This window comes from Grampus griseus, assembly GCF_964374135.1.
Source record: "Grampus griseus genome assembly, chromosome: 1".
NCBI classification, from domain to species: Eukaryota; Metazoa; Chordata; class Mammalia; order Artiodactyla; family Delphinidae; genus Grampus; species Grampus griseus.
In genome coordinates, this window is record NC_139017.1 from 21835839 (window position 1) to 21851790 (window position 15952).

The window sequence follows — 15952 nt, forward strand, 5'->3', positions numbered from 1 at the left end:
CTCTTTAAAGAAGTGCCTTTTACAAATCTTTTGCTCCTCTCTCTCCCTTTTAAAATTGTGTTTCATTTTTCTTATTGATTTGTGGAATTCTTTATATATTCTGAATACGAGTCCTTTGTTGAATGTATGTACTGCATATTTCTTCTCCCACTGTGTGGCTTGCCCTCACTCTCTTAACGGTGTCTTAATGAACAGAAGTTCTTAATGAAATCCAATTCATCAGTTGTTCCCTTTATGATTTGTGCTTTTCGTGTCCTGCTTTAGAAGTCATCCCCTGGCCTCAAGGGCATGACGATATTCTAAGTTATCCTCTGGAAGTTTCAGTGTTTTGCTTTTCCAAATTATGTCTACACTCCTTCGAAAATTTAGGATTGTGACGAGTGTGAGATAGGGGTCAGTGTTAATTTGTTTGTTTGTTTTAATTTTATTTATTTATTTATTTTTGGCTGTATTGGGTCTCCGTTGCTGCACACGGGCTTTCTCTAGTTGTGGTGAGTGGGGTCTACACTTTGTTGCAGTGTGGGGGCTTCTCATTGCAGTGACTTCTCTTGTTGCAGAGCACAGGCTCTAGGCACGCAGGCTTCAGTAGTTGTGGCGTGTGGGCTCAGTAGTTGTGGCTCGCGGGCTCTAGAGCGCAGGCTCAGTAGTGGCGCACAGGCTTAGTTGCTCCGCGGCATGTGGGATCTTCCCTGACCAGGGATTGAGTCTGTGTCCCATGCATTGGCAGGCGGATTCTCAACCACTGCGCCACCAGGGAAGCCCCCGTTAATTTTTTTCCATGTGGATACCCAGATGATCTAGCACCATTTTTTAGTTATTGTTTATTTATTTATTTATTTGGCCATGGCGTGGGACATGCGGGATCTTAGTTCCCCGACCAGAGATCAAACTCTGGCCCTCCACAGTGAGAGTGTGGAGTCCTAATCACAGGACTGCTAGAAAATTCCTGATCTAGCACCATGTTGAAAAGATTCCTTTCTCCTCTGTCCTGCAGTGCTATCATTATCCTAACTAGAGGACTGTACATGTGTGGGTCTGTTTCTCAACTCTCTTTGTTTTGTTGGTCTATTTGTGTATCTTTATGCTTTTTTTCTTTTTACATCTTTATTGGAGTATAATTGCTTTCCAATGGTGTGTTAGTTTCTGCTTTATAACAAAGTGAATCAGTTATACATACACATATATTCACATATCTCTTCCCTCTTGCGTCTCCCTCCCTCCCACCCTCCCTATCCCACCCCTCCAGGCGGTCACAAAGCACCGAGCTGATCTCCCTGTGCTATGCGGCTGTTTCCCACTAGCTATCTACCTTACGTTTGGTAGTGTATATATGTCCATGCCTCTCTCTCGCTTTGTCACAGCTCACCCTTCCCCTTCCCCATATCCTCAAGTCCATTCTCTAGTAGGTCGGTGTCTTTATTCCTGTCTTACCCCTAGGTTCTTCATGACATTATTTTTTTTCTTAAATTGCATATATATGTGTTAGCATACGGTATTTGTCTTTCTCTTTCTGACTTACTTCACTCTGACAGACTCTAGGTCTATCCACCTCATTACAAATACCTCAATGTCGTTTCTTTTTATGGCTGAGTAATATTCCATTGAATATATGTGCCACATCTTCTTTATCCATTCATCCGATGATGGACACTTAGGTTCTTTCCATCTCCGGCCTATTGTAAATAGAGCTGCAATGAACATTTTGGTACATGAGTCTTTTTGAATTATGGTTTTCTCAGGGTATATGCCCAGTAGTGGGATTGCTGGGTCATATGGTAGTTCTATTTGTAGTTTTCTAAGGAACCTCCATACTGTTCTCCACAGTGGCTATATCAATTTACATTCCCACCAACAATGCAAGAGGGTTCCCTTTTCTCCACACCCTCTCCAGCATTTATTGTTTGTAGATTTTTTGATGATGGCCATTCTGACTGGTGTGAGATGACATCTCATTGTAGTTTTGATTTGCATTTCTCTAATGATTAATGATGTTGAGCATTCTTTCATGTGTTTGTTGGCAGTCTGCATATCTTCTTTGGAGAAATGTCTGTTTAGGTCTTCTGCCCATTTTTGGATTGGGTTGTTTGTTTTTTTCTTATTGAGCTGCATGAGCTGCTTATAAATTTTGGAGATTAATCCTTTGTCAGTTGCTTCATTTGCAAATATTTTCTCCCATTCTGAGGGTTGTCTTTTGGTCTTGTTTATGGTTTCCTTTGCTGTGCAAAAGCTTTGAAGTTTCATTAGGTCCCATTTGTTTATTTTGTTTTTCTTTCCATTTCTCTAGGAGGTGGGTCAAAAAGGATCTTGCTGTGATTTATGTCATAGAGTGTTCTGCCTATGTTTTCCTCTAAGAGTTTGATAGTTTCTGGCCTTACATATAGGTCTTTAATCCACTTTGAGCTTATTTTTGTGTATGGTGTTAGGGAGTGATCTAAGCTTATACTTTTACATGTACCTGTCCAGTTTTCCCAGCACAACTTATTGAAGAGGCTGTCCTTTCTCCACTGTACATTCCTGCCTCCTTTATCAAAGATAAGGTGACCATATGTGCGTGGGTTTATCTCTGGGCTTTCTATCCTGTTCCATTGATCTATATTTCTGTTTTTGTTCCAGTACCATACTGTATTGATTACTGTAGCTTTGTAGTATAGTCTGAAGTCAGGGGGCCTGATTCCTCCAGCTCCGTTTTTCATTCTCAAGATTGCTTTGGCTATTCGGGGTCTTTTGTGTTTCCATACAAATTGTGAAATTTTTTGTTCTAGTTCTGTGAAAAATGCCAGTGGTAGTTTGATAGGGATTGCATTGAATCTGTAGATTGCTTTGGGTAGTAGAGTCATTTTCACAATGTTGATTCTTCCAATCCAAGAACATCGTACATCTCTCCATCTATTTGTATCATCTTTAATTTCTTTCATCAGTGTCTTATAATTTTCTGCATACAGGTCTTTTGTCTCCTTAGGTAGGTTTATTCCTAGATATTTTATTCTCTTTGTTGCACTGGTAAATGGGAGTGTTTTCTTGATTTCACGTTCAGATTTTTCATCATTAGTGTATAGGAATGCCAGAGATTTGTGTGCATTAGTTCTGTATCCTGCTACTTTACCAAATTCATTGATTAGCTCTAGTAGTTTTCTGGTAGCATCTTTAGGATTCTCTGTGTATAGTATCATGTCATCTGCAAACAGTGACAGCTTTACTTCTTCTTTTCCGATTTGGATTCCTTTTATTTCCTTTTCTTCTCTGATTGCTGTGGCTAAAGCTTCCAAAGCTATGTTGAATAAGAGTGTTGAGAGTGGGCAACCTTGTCTTGTTCCTGATCTTAGTGGAAATGCTTTCAGTTTTTCAACATTGAGGATGATGTTGGCTGTGGGTTTGTCATATATGGCCTTTATTATGTTGAGGAAAGTTCCCTCTATGCCTACTTTCTGCAGGGTTTTTATCATAAATTGGTGTTGAATTTTGTTGAAAGCTTTCTCTGCATCTATTGAGATGATCATATGGTTTTTCTCCTTCAATTTGTTAATATGGTGTATCACGTTGATTGACTTGCGTATTTTGAAAAATCCTTGCATTCCTGGAATAAATCCCACTTGATCATGGTGTATGATCCATTTAATGTGCTGTTGGATTCTGTTTGCTAGTATTTTGTTGAGGATTTTTGCATCTATGTTCATCAGTGATATTGGCCTGTAGTTTTCTTTCTTTGTGACATCCTTGTCTGGTTTTGGTATCAGGGTGATGGTGGTGGCCTTGTAGAATGAGTTTGGGAGTGTTCCTCCCTCTGCTATATTTTGGAAGCGTTTGAGAAGGATAGGTGTTAGCTCTTCTCTAAACGTTTGATAGAATTCGCCTGTGAAGCCATCTGGTCCTGGGCTTTTGTTTGTTAGAAGACTTTTAATCACAGTTTCAATTTCAGTGCTTGTGATTGGTCTGTTCATGTTTTCTATTTCTTCCTGATTCAGTCTTGGCAGGTTGTGCATTTCTAAGAATTTGTCCATTTCTTCCAGGTTGTCCATTTTATTGGCATAGAGTTCCTTGTAGTAATCTCTCATGATCCTTTGTATTTCTGCAATGTCAGTTGTTACTTCTCCTTTTTCATTTCTAATTCTATTGATTTGAGTCTTCTCCCTTTTTTTCTTGATGAGTCTGGCTAATAGTTTATCAATTTTGTTTATCTTCTCGAAGAACCACCTTTTAGTTTTATTGATCTTTGCTATTGTTTCCTTCATTTCTTTTTCATTTATTTCTGATCTGATTTTTATGATTTCTTTCCTTCTGCTAACTTTGGTTTTTTTTTGTTCTTCTTTCTCTAATTGCTTTAGGTGCAAGGTTAGGTTGTTTATTCGAGATGTTTCCTGTTTCTTAAGGTAGGATTGTATTGCTATAAACTTCCCTCTTAGAACTGCTTTTGCTGCATCCCATAGATTTTGGGTCGTCATGTCTCCATTGTCATTTGTTTCTAGGTATTTTTTGATTTCCTCTTTGTTTTCTTCAGTGATCACTTCGTTATTAAGTAGTGTATTATTTAGCCTCCATGTGTTTGTATTTTTTACAGATCTTTTCCTGTAATTGATATCTAGTCTCATAGCGTTGTGGTCGGAAAAGATACTTGATTTCAATTTTCTTAAATTTACCAAGGCTTGATTTGTGACCCAAGATATGATCTATCCTGGAGAATGTTCCATGAGCACTTGAGAAAAATGTGTATTCTGTTGTTTTTGGATGGAATGTCCTATAAATATCAATTAAGTCCATCTTGTTTAATGTATCATTTAAAGCTTGTGTTTCCTCATCTATTTTCATTTTGGATGATCTGTCCATTGGTGAAAGTGGGGTGTTAAAGTCCCCTACTATGAATGTGTTAGTGTTGATTTCCCCTTTTATGGCTGTTAGTATTTGCCTTATGTATTGAGGTGCTATGTTGGGTGCATAAATATTTACAATTGTTATATCTTCTTCGTGGATTGATCTTTTGATCATTATGTACTGTCCTTCTCTGTCTCTTCTAATAGTCTTTATTTTAAAGTCTATTTTGTCTGATATGAGAATTGCTACTCCAGCTTTCTTTTGGTTTCCATTTGCATGAAATATCTTTTTCCATCCCCTTACTTTCAGTCTGTATGTGTCTCTAGGTCTGAAGTGGGTCTCTTGTAGACAGCACATATATGCGTCTTGTTTTTGTATCCATTCAGCCAAACTGTGTCTTTTGGTGGGAGCATTTAGTCCATTTACATTTAAGGTAATTATCGATATGTATGTTCCTATTCCCATTTTCTTAATTGTTTTGGGTTCGTTATAGTAGGTCTTTTCCTTCTCTTGTGTTTCTTGCCTAGAGAAGTTCCTTTAGCAGTTGTCGTAAAGCTGGTTTGGTGGTGCTGAACTCTCTCAGATTTTGCTTGGCTGTAAAGGTTTTAATTTCTCCATCAAATCTGAATGAGATCCTTGCTGGGTAGAGTAATCTTGGTTGCAGGTTTTTCTCCTTCATCACTTTAAATATGTCCTGCCAGTCCCTTCTAGCTTGCAGAGTTTCTGCTGAAAGATCAGCTGTTAACCTTATGAGGATTCCCTTGTGTGATATTTGTTGTTTTTCCCTTGCTGCTTTTAATATGTTTTCTTTGTATTTAATTTTTGACAGTTTGATTAATATGTGTCTTGGCGTGTTTCTCCTTGGATTTATCCTGTATGGGACTCTCTGTGCTTTCTGGACTTGATTAACTACTTCCTTTCCCATATTAGGGAAGTTTTCACCTATAATCTCTTCAAATATTTTCTCAGTCCCTTTCTTTTTTCTCTTCTTCTTCTGGAACCCCAATAATTCGAATGTTGGTGCATTTAGTGTTGTCCCAGAGGTCTCTGAGACTGTCCTCAGTTCTTTTCATTCCTTTTTCTTTATTCTGCTCTGCAGTAGTTATTTTCACTATTTTATCTTCCAGGTCACTTATCCATTCTTTTGCCTTAGTTATTCTGCTACTGGTCCCATCTAGAGTAGTTTTAATTTCATTTATTGTGTTGTTCATCGTTGTTTGTTTCATCTTAAGCTCTTCTAGGTCCTTGTTAAATATTTCTTGCATCTTGTCTATTCTATTTCCAAGATTTTGTATCATCTTTACTATAATTATTCTGAATTCTTTTTCAGGTAGACTGCCTATTTCTTCTTCATTTGTTTGGTCCTGGTGTGTTTTTACATTGCTCCTTCATCTACTGTGTGCTTCTCTGTCTTCTCATTTTGCTTAGCTTACTGTGTTTGTGGTCTCCTTTTTGCAGGCTCTAGGTTTGTATTTACCGTTGTTTTGGTGTCTGCCCCCAGTGGCTAAGTTTTGTTCAGTGGGTTGTATAGGCTTCCTGGTGGAGGGGACTGATGTCTGTCTTCTGGTGGATGAGACTGGATCTTGTCTTTCTGTTGGGCAGGAACGTGTCTGGTGGTGTGTTTTGGGGTGTCTGTGACCTTATTATGATTTTAGGCAGCCTCTCTGCTAATGGGTGGGGTCGTGTTCCTGTCTTGCTAGTTGTTTGGCATAGCGTGTCCAGCACTGTAGCTTGCTGGTCGTTGAGTGAAGCTGGGTGCTGGTGTTGAGATGGAGATCTCTGGGAGATGTTTGTCATTTGATATTATGTGGAGCTGGGAGGTCTCTTGTGGACCAGAGTCCTGAAGTTGGCTCTCCCACCTCAGAGGCACAGCACTGACTCCTGGCTGCAGCACCAAGAGCTTTTCATCCACACGGCTCCATAATTTGGGATGATTCGTTTGTGTATTCAGCTATTCCACAGATGCAGGTACATCAAGTTGATGGTGGAGATTTAATCCGCTGCTTCTGAGGCTGCTGGGAGAGATTTCCCTTTCTCTTCCTTGTTCACACAGCTCCCAGGGGCTCAGCTTTGGATTTGGCCCCGCCTCTGCGTGTAGGTCGCCTGAGAGCGTCTGTTCTTAGCTCAGACAGAACGGGGTTAAAGGAGCCGCTGATGCGGGGGCTCTGGCTCACTCAGGCCGGGGGGAGAGAGGGGCACGGAGTGCGGGGCGAGCATGCGGTGGCGGAGGCCGGAGTGACGTTGCACCAGCCTGAGGTGCGTCGTGCGTTCTCCCGGAGGAGTTGTCCCTGGATCCCGGGACCCTGACAGTGGCGGGCGGCACAGGCTCCCAGGAATGGGGGTGTGGATAGTGACCTGTGCTCGCACACAGGCTTCTTGGTGGCGGCAGCAGCAGCCTTAGCTGCTCATGCCCGTCTCTGGGGCCCGCGCTTTTAGCCGCGGCTCGCGCCCGTCTGTGGAGCTCCTTTAAGCAGCGCTCTTAATCCCCTCCCCTCGCGCACCAGGAAACAAAGAGGGAAGAAAAAGTCTCTTGCCTCTTCGGTAGGTCCAGGCTTTTCCCGGACTCCCTCCCGGCTAACCGTGGCGCACTAACCCCCTGCAGGCTGTGTTCACGCCACCAACCGCAGTCCTCTCCCTGAGCTCCGACCGAAGCCCAAGCCTCAGCAACCAGCCCCGCCCGCCCTGGCGGGTGAGCAGACAAGCCTCTCGGACTGGTGAGTGCCGGTCGGCCCTGATGCTTTGTGCGGGAATCTCGCCGCTTTGCCCTCCGCACCCCTGTTGCTGTGCTCTCCTCCGCGGCTCCAAAGCTTTCCCCCTCCGCCACCCGCAGTCTCCGCCCGCCAAGGGGCTTCTACTGTGTGGTAACCTTTCCTCCTTCACAGCTCCCTGCCGCTGGTGCGGGTCCCGTCCCTATCTTTTTGTCTGTTTATTATTATTTTTTTTTGCCCTACCCAGGTACCTGGGGGGTTTCTTGCCTTTTGGGAGGTCTGAGGTCTTCTGCCAGCGTTCAGTAGGTGTTCTGTAGGAGTTGTTCCACGTGTAGATGTATTTCTGGTGTATCAGTGGGGAGGAAGGTGGTCTCCGCGTCTTACTCTTCCACCATCTTCCCGGAAGCTCCCCACTCTATGCTTTAATTGACAAAAGTTTGTGCTAATACCATGCGGCCTTAATTGCTATAATTTTATAATAAGTTTTGCCATTTGGTAGTGTAAATGTATCAACTGTTTTTCTTCTTCAAGATTGTCTTGGCTATTCTTGACCCTTTGCATTTCATAGAAAAATAGAATCATCTTGTCAGTTTACACAAAAAAATTTCTGAGATTTTGACTGGAAGTAAGTAAAATCTGTAGATCGATTGGGGGAGAACAAATATCTTTGTAATATTGAATCTTTGTATCTAGGACTATGGCATATTTCTCCATTTATATAGGTCTTTCATTTTTCCTAGTAATGTTTCTTGATTTTCTGGGTAGATCTTGTACATCTTTTACTAGATTTATTCTTATGTATTGGATTTTTTTTAATTGAATGAAGGATTCTTTAAATTCTATAGTGCTTTACAATTTTCAAGAGTTTCACACACATGATTTCATATAATACCATAGTAACCCCTTTTAAAAATTCCCTACCCGTACATTGCCCCTCCCCCTTCCCTCTCCCCACTGGTAACCACTAGTTTGTTTTCTATATCTATGAGTCTGCTTGTTTTTTGTTTTATTCACTAGTTTGTTGTATTTTTTAGATTCCACATATAAGTGATATAGTATTTGTCTTCCTCTGTCTGACTTATGTCACTTACCATAATGCCCTCCAAGTCCATCCACATTGCTTGATGATGCTGCTATGAACATTGGAGTGCATGTATCTTCTCAAATTAGTGTTTTTGTTTTTTTTGATATATACCCAGGAGTGGAATTGCTGGGTTCCTATGTATTGGATTTTAAAAAATTATATAAGTTTCAGGTGTACAACAGTACAATTCAACATCTGTATACATTACAAAGTGATTCACCCCAAAAGTCCAGTTACCATCTGTCACCATACAATTGACCCTCTTCACTCCCTAGCCCACTTCCCCTTTGGTGACCACCTATCTGTTCTCTGTATCTATGAGTTTGTTTTTGATGTGTTTTATTTCTCCATTTGTGGTTTTTTTTTTTTAATATTCTACATATGAGTGAAATAATACAGTATTTGTCTTTTTCCTTCTGACTTATTTTAGTTAGCATAAAACCCTCAGGGTTTATCCATGTTGTCACAAATGACAACATCTCATTCTTTTTTGTGGCTGGGTAGTATTCCGTTGTATACATGTATTACATCTTATTGATTCATTCATCCATTGATGGACACTTAGGTTGTTTCCATATTTTGGCTATTGTAAGTAATGCTGCAGTGAACATAGGGGTGCATATATCTTTAAAAAAATTGAGGTATAGTTGTTTTACAATATTATATTAGTTTCAGGTATACAACATAGTGATACAAAAGTTTTATAGATTACACTCCTTTTATAGTCGTAAAACATTGGCTATATTCACTGTGCTATATTCCCTTGTAGCTTATTTATTTTATACATAGTAGTTTGTACCTCTTAATTCGTTACCCCTGTCTTGCCCCTCCCCCTTTTCCCTCTCCCCACTGGTAACCAGCAGTTTATTCTTTATATATCAGTCTGTTTCTTTTCTGTTATGTTCACTAGTTTGTTTTATTTTTTAGATTCCACGTGTAAGTGATAACATACAGTATTTGTTTTTCTCTGTCTGACTTATTTCACTAAGCATGATACCCTCCAGGCCCATCCATGTTGTTGCAAATGGCAAAATTTCCTTCGTTTTTATGGCTGAGTAGTATTCCATTGTGTATATCTATCTATCTATCATCTATCTCAGTATCACATCTTCTTTATCTATTCATCTGTTGATGGACACTTAGGTTGCTGCCATACCTTGGCTATTGTGAATAATGCTGTTATGAATATTGTGGTGAATGTGTCTTTTCAAATTAGTGTTTTTGTTCTCTTTGGATATATACCCAGAAGTGGAATTGCTGGATCATATGGTAGTTCTATTTTTAGTTTTTTGAGGAACTTCTATACCATCTTCCGTAGTGGCTGCACCAATTTACATTCCCACCAAGAGTGCACAAGCGTTCCTTTTTCTCCACATCCTTGCCAGCAGCTGTTATTTGTTGCCTTTTTGATTGTAGCCATTCTGACAGGTATAAGGTGATAGCTCATTGTGGTTTTGATTTGCATTTCCCTGATGATTAGTGATGTTGAGCATCTTTTCATATGTCTGTTGGCCATCTGCATGTCTTCTTTGGAAAAAGGTCCATTCGGTTTGTCTGCCCATTTTTTAAAAATTGAAGTATAGTTGATTTACAATGTTGTGTTAGTTTCTGGTATACAGCAAAGTGATTCAGTTATACATACATACGTGTGTGTGTGTGTGTGTGTGTACACATATATATTCTTTTTCAGATTCTTTTCCACTATGGTTTATTACAGGATATTGAATATGTTTCCTTGTGCTATACAGTAGGACCTTGTTGCTTATCTCTTTTATATATAGTAGTTTGTATCTGCTAATCCCAAACTCCTAACTTATCCCTCCCCTACACCCTTTCCCCTTTGATAACCATAAGTTTGTTTTCTATGTCTAGGTCTATTTCTGTTTTGTAAATAAGTTCATTTATATGATTTTCTTAGATTGTACATATAAGTGATATCATATGGTATTTGTCTTTGTCTGACTTACTTCACTTAGTATGATATCCTCTAGGTCCATCCATGTTGGTGTAAATGGCATTATTTCATTCTTTTCTTAGAGCTGAGTAGTATTCTGTTGTATATGTATACCACATCTTCTTTATCCATTCAACTGTCAGTGGACATTAAGGTTGCTTCCATGTCTTGTCTATTGTAAATAGTTTGTCTGCCCATTTTTAATTGGATGGTTTGTTTTTTTGCTGTTGAGTTGTGTGAGTTCTTTATATATTTTGGATGTTAACCCATTGTTGGACATATCATTTATAAATATCTTGTCCTATTCAGTAGGTTGCCTTTTCCTTTTTTTTTTTTTTTTTGATGGTTTCTTGTGCTGTGTAAAGGTTTTTTTAGTTTGATTAGCTCCAATTTGTTTATTTTTCCTTTTGTTGCCCTTGTTTGAGGAGACAGATCCAAATAAATATTGCTAAGGCTGATGTCAAAGAACATACTGCTTGTGTTTTCTTCTAAGAATTTTATGGTATCAGGTCTTACATTGAAGTCTTCAATCCATTTTGAGTTAATTTTTGTGCCTAGTGTAAGATAGTGGTCTGGTTTCATTCTTTTGCATGTGGCTGTCCAGTTTTCCCAACACAATTTATTGAAGAGACTGTCCTTTCTCCACTGTATGTTCTTTGCTATTTTGTCGTAAATTAATTGTCCTTATATGTGTGGGTTTATTTCTGGGCTCTCGATTCTGTTCCATGTATTGGATTTTTTTATGCTAATATAAATGGCATCATGTTCAAAATTTGACTTTCCTCTGCCTGTCCCAATGTTAAGACTATGGACAGGTACTTTATCATCAAAGATAAATTAAAAGTCCATATCAGAACTATTCTTTAGTCTTGAATTTAGCATGTTTTTACAGTTTATGTTTGCTTTTTACTTACAAATAATTTAACAATACAGCTGGTCTCCTTCTTTTAAAGGATCAGATTTAAATGCTTCCTTTGGAGGGATTGAGAAGTGGGTGGCTCCAGAAGGAAATATAGGCGAGGATCGAAGGATTCTCCTGGGCAGAGCTCATCCTACGGGAGTGGAAGCCAGGCTGGACCCACTTGACCCTGTAACAAAGCCCTGCTCCAAGGGGGGGAGATCGCGTGGTGTCTGTCACTCATGTGTCTTCTAGCCTGGGTGCTCCTGGACTCAAGTCTCAGTCCTTTGGTGTGAGGAGGGAAGGCTGCAAGTGAAAAATGCAAAGAACTCTTTTACTGGTAATTTCAGAAAGCACTGGGCCTGCGCTGTACTGCTGTGTGACCCCTTTGATATCATATTACAAAAGGAGGACATTGTCCCTTACCTTATAACAGAACTCCTGTCTGTCGCTTTGGCACCTTATGGCAGGAGTCACCAGAGGCTTCCCCAGTGCCAGCAGGAGCAGTGGTAGTAGGAATAATAGCTTACATTTATTGAGTGCTTGTTACTTGTTACCGTGCTAGGTACTGTTCTAAGTACTTTATAAACATTAACTCATTAACTCATTTAATCATCACAACTACCCCATGAGGTAAATTAGATAATATTATTCGTATTTTACAAGGGTGGAAACTGAGGCACAGAGAGGCTAGATAACTTGCCTCAGGTCACACAGCTTATAAGTGGTAAATCCAGGATTCAAACTCAAGCTAGCAGGCACCAGCGCCCAATCTCTTCACATTATATAGCCTCTCAGGTGGCAGCAGCGGATGGGGGCTAGAGTAGGAGAAAAGGAATAAACTGGGGATCCTTGAAGGGTGTCTGGCCAGGAGCCTACTCTACTTGTTTTTCAGCACCTGTGAGATAGCCTGTGAGGGCTGTAAGCAATATCTTGGGGTGGGGGTGAGGGCTGCTTTCGAGGGGTCTGGGGGCTAAATTAACAATTAACCTCAAGAGAAGTGGTGAGGTAATCATAATGGGATCTGTAGATCAGATTTACAGACTTCAAAACATGACATTGATTTGTTTTTCAATTTTATCACTTTAAAATTTCCTTGGAATAAGTGGAATCATGACTTCTGGTCTGTTGTTTCTCTGAGGTGACAGGCACATCTATATTTAGACCAATAGTCATGCTTCTGTGGTGATGGATAAGTGTGTGCCTCCAAAAATGGCCGTGCATCGAAATAATAACGTGTTCTTTGCAAACTAATAAATAATTGACGTTGTAGATTGGATGCACACACATCAGAGGGACTTCTATACAAATTTATTTGTTAAGCAGGGAAATGAACCTTTGTGCTAGGACCGTAGATAGCCACCTGGGCAAGTGTCCATGAGCTCATGTAAGCGAGCAGACTCAGATCCAGTCACATCACAAACAGAATGAACCTAGGGCTTCCCAGGCCTGAAGCAGGAGAACCATTAATTTTGATGACACTAACCGCAGCCTGGAGTTCCCTTTGACCCTATCCTTTCTCTCACCTCCCACGTTTCATGTGTCACTAAGCTCTATTGATTCTACCCTTTTAATAGCTTTCACATCTGTCTTCTCTTTTCCTTCTCCACTGCCACTAGTTGGGATCCTTGACATTTGTTCACCTGGATTGGACAATAGCCTCCTGAATGCTTTGTTCTTTTCTCTGACTAGTTGCCTTCACTGCCATCAACATTATAAAGCATAAAACCCTCATGTCACTTCCCTACTTAAAAACATCTCAATGGCTCCCATTGCACAGAGGATTAAAATCTAACATCCAGGGGCTGGTCTACAAGGCTCCTTAAGAACTGGCCCAGACCTCTCTTTCGAGGTCCCGTCTCCCTCATTTTGTCACTTGTGGCACCAACCATCCTAGACCTCCTGGGGCTCCTGGAACCCACGGTCTGTTTTCAGATTTGGTGCCTTTCTTGTGATGTTTCTCAACAGGGTGACTTCCCTGCCACGCTTTTTCTCACCTTTGCCCTTTCGGCCAACTCTTAACTTTCCTTAGAGATTGTCTTCGTACTCACCTTGGGTAGAAGGCACGGTATGCTTCTAAAAGCAGTTCTCTCACAGTATTGCACTGTATAAACATCTGTCTTCCCTGGTAGACTGTGGAGTCCTTGAAGGAGGATTTCATTCTTCATCTATTCCCAGTGCACCATAAATGCTTCACAGGTATTTGCTGGATGGATTCTTCCATTCATCCAAGCATCCATCTTTCTTTCAACTAATAATCATTGAGCAACTGCTATACGCAAAGCACTGTTCTGGTTGCTACAAAGCCATGCTGAAAAAGACACAAAATCCTTATTGCCATGGAGCTTATATACCAGTGAGAGAAGACAGGCAAGAAGAAAGAAAGAAAGAAAGAGGAAATAAATCAGGTGGTAGGAATTGTAGGCAGAGAATTAAAGTAGGGTCATGTGACACAGAATGCATGGGTGTGTACTTTATGTTGGATGGCCAGAGAGGGCCTCTCTGAGGGCAGCCTGGAGGCTGAGGTCTGAATGAACTACCTGGTGAAGGTCAGGGTAATGAGCATTCTAAGAAGAGGAAACGGATAATACAAAGGCCTTAGGGTAAGAGCAAGCTGACTTAGAATAAACACTGGTTACCTAAAGCCAGGGCAACAGTGGGGCACAGTGAAGAAAATGTCTCTAGCAGGCAGAACTGAAGCGATAGGTCACAGCTGGTTTAGGAGTCAAAGGTTCTTTACACCATACTATTTATTGGCAGCCACTAATAGCAAAATAAAAAGGCCCTGTTGTTCACAACTGATGCACAAAAGCCCTTAGGAATGTAGGTGCCTGCGGAATACCCCTTCCCACTTCACTTGGAGCCAAGCTACCTGTGTCAAGGTGGCCTGTGTGAAGAAACTGCCCAGTTGTAATCCACTTGGCTTTCTCTTCTTTGGGCCTGCAGTTTGCCCAAGCCACAGTTAATATAACCAAAAGAATGTGAATACTTTTATTTGCTCTGAAATGTGTCTATTTTTTAACATTTACAGTGGGAAAGGGCCTTTAATTTACCCGTCCCTCATTATTTTCCAGCTTAATATTTTTTATTCCCTTCCTGTGCGGAAAAAAAGGTGCTGTATCTGAAGATCTGTGGGCTTTTGTACAGGGTGAGCGTGTGCTCATGTACACACGTGGGGCACAGCTGAGGATTATGTAACAAAACTGTTCCGAGTACAGTTGGCTGATACTGAAGGCAACTCCAAATTTGGCAACTCCAAATTTCATCGCAGGTAGGCTGAGCATGAACTTGAAAGTCAGGAGTCATGGCTCAGGGCAACCTGCTGGTCAGCTGTGTTTCCCAACTCAAAATGTTCCCTTGAAACCTTGGGTTTGGGTTCAAAAGACCCAAGAGAGTTCTGTTTCATAGAGAGGTGTTCCCTGCCACAGTCATGGTGATAATACAATTTTTATCTTCCCCAGTGGGTGGGTGGCCATCATGGAGGAGATCTGGTCTGATAAAAGTGTTCACATTCTTGTGGATATATTAACCAAGTGGCTTGGCCACACCAAGGCCATGTCTAGGCATCGTAATAGACCCCGCTATGGCACAGTGATCTATTTTTTGTGGGGTTTTGTTTTCCTTTTAATTTTGTTTCTGGTTGTTCTTGGGAAAATTGACCATCTAGAACACTTACTTAACTATACAGTGTAATAATTTAGGATTGAAAGGAATTTTGGGTGTCTAAACTTTTCAGACAAGGTAACTGCAGACCAGGACGGTTAGGTGTCTTTCCCAGGGACAGACAGTGAGTTGGTGTCAGAACTTGGGTTCCTGACTCCCAGTCATACTGCCTTTAGTCACTGAAGGGAGGTAGCAAAGTGTGTTTTTTTTAAGCTAGTAGTCCATATTTAAAAATTGGGAGATTACACATAAACATCTGGATTTCTGGTTTCTCCAGAAAGACTTGAGTCCACACTCCTGCAGGATTATCGGCATTAACAGTGGCTTCTACCTTTATACAGGTCGAAAGAATACAGCTCAAGGTGATATTAGGAAGCAGATCTATTTGGCATCTGTAAGGCATTGGAAGTTGCAACTCTTGTGGAAGGATCTAATACCATGATCAGAAGAACTTTGGATATGTCTTTTCACTGTGACATTGTGGTATACGCTTGATAAGTTTTGCAAAGAGATTTTTTTTTTTTTGCGGTACGCGGGCCTCTCACTGTTGTGGCCTCTCCCGTTGAGGAGCACAGGCTCCGGACGCGCAGGCTCAGAGGCCATGGCTCATGGGCCCAGCCGCCCCGCGGCATGTGGGATCTTCCCGGACCAGGGCCATGAACCTGTGTCCCCTGTATCGGCAGGCAGACTCTCAACCACTGCGCCACAAGGGAAATCCGCAAAGAGATTTTTATACCGACTCTGCTGACTAATATTTCGTTAGTGAAGCCAGGAGCCTCCATAAAGGTTAAAAATAATTCAGCTATATTGTGTTGAACTTGATTGAAGTGTCATGAACA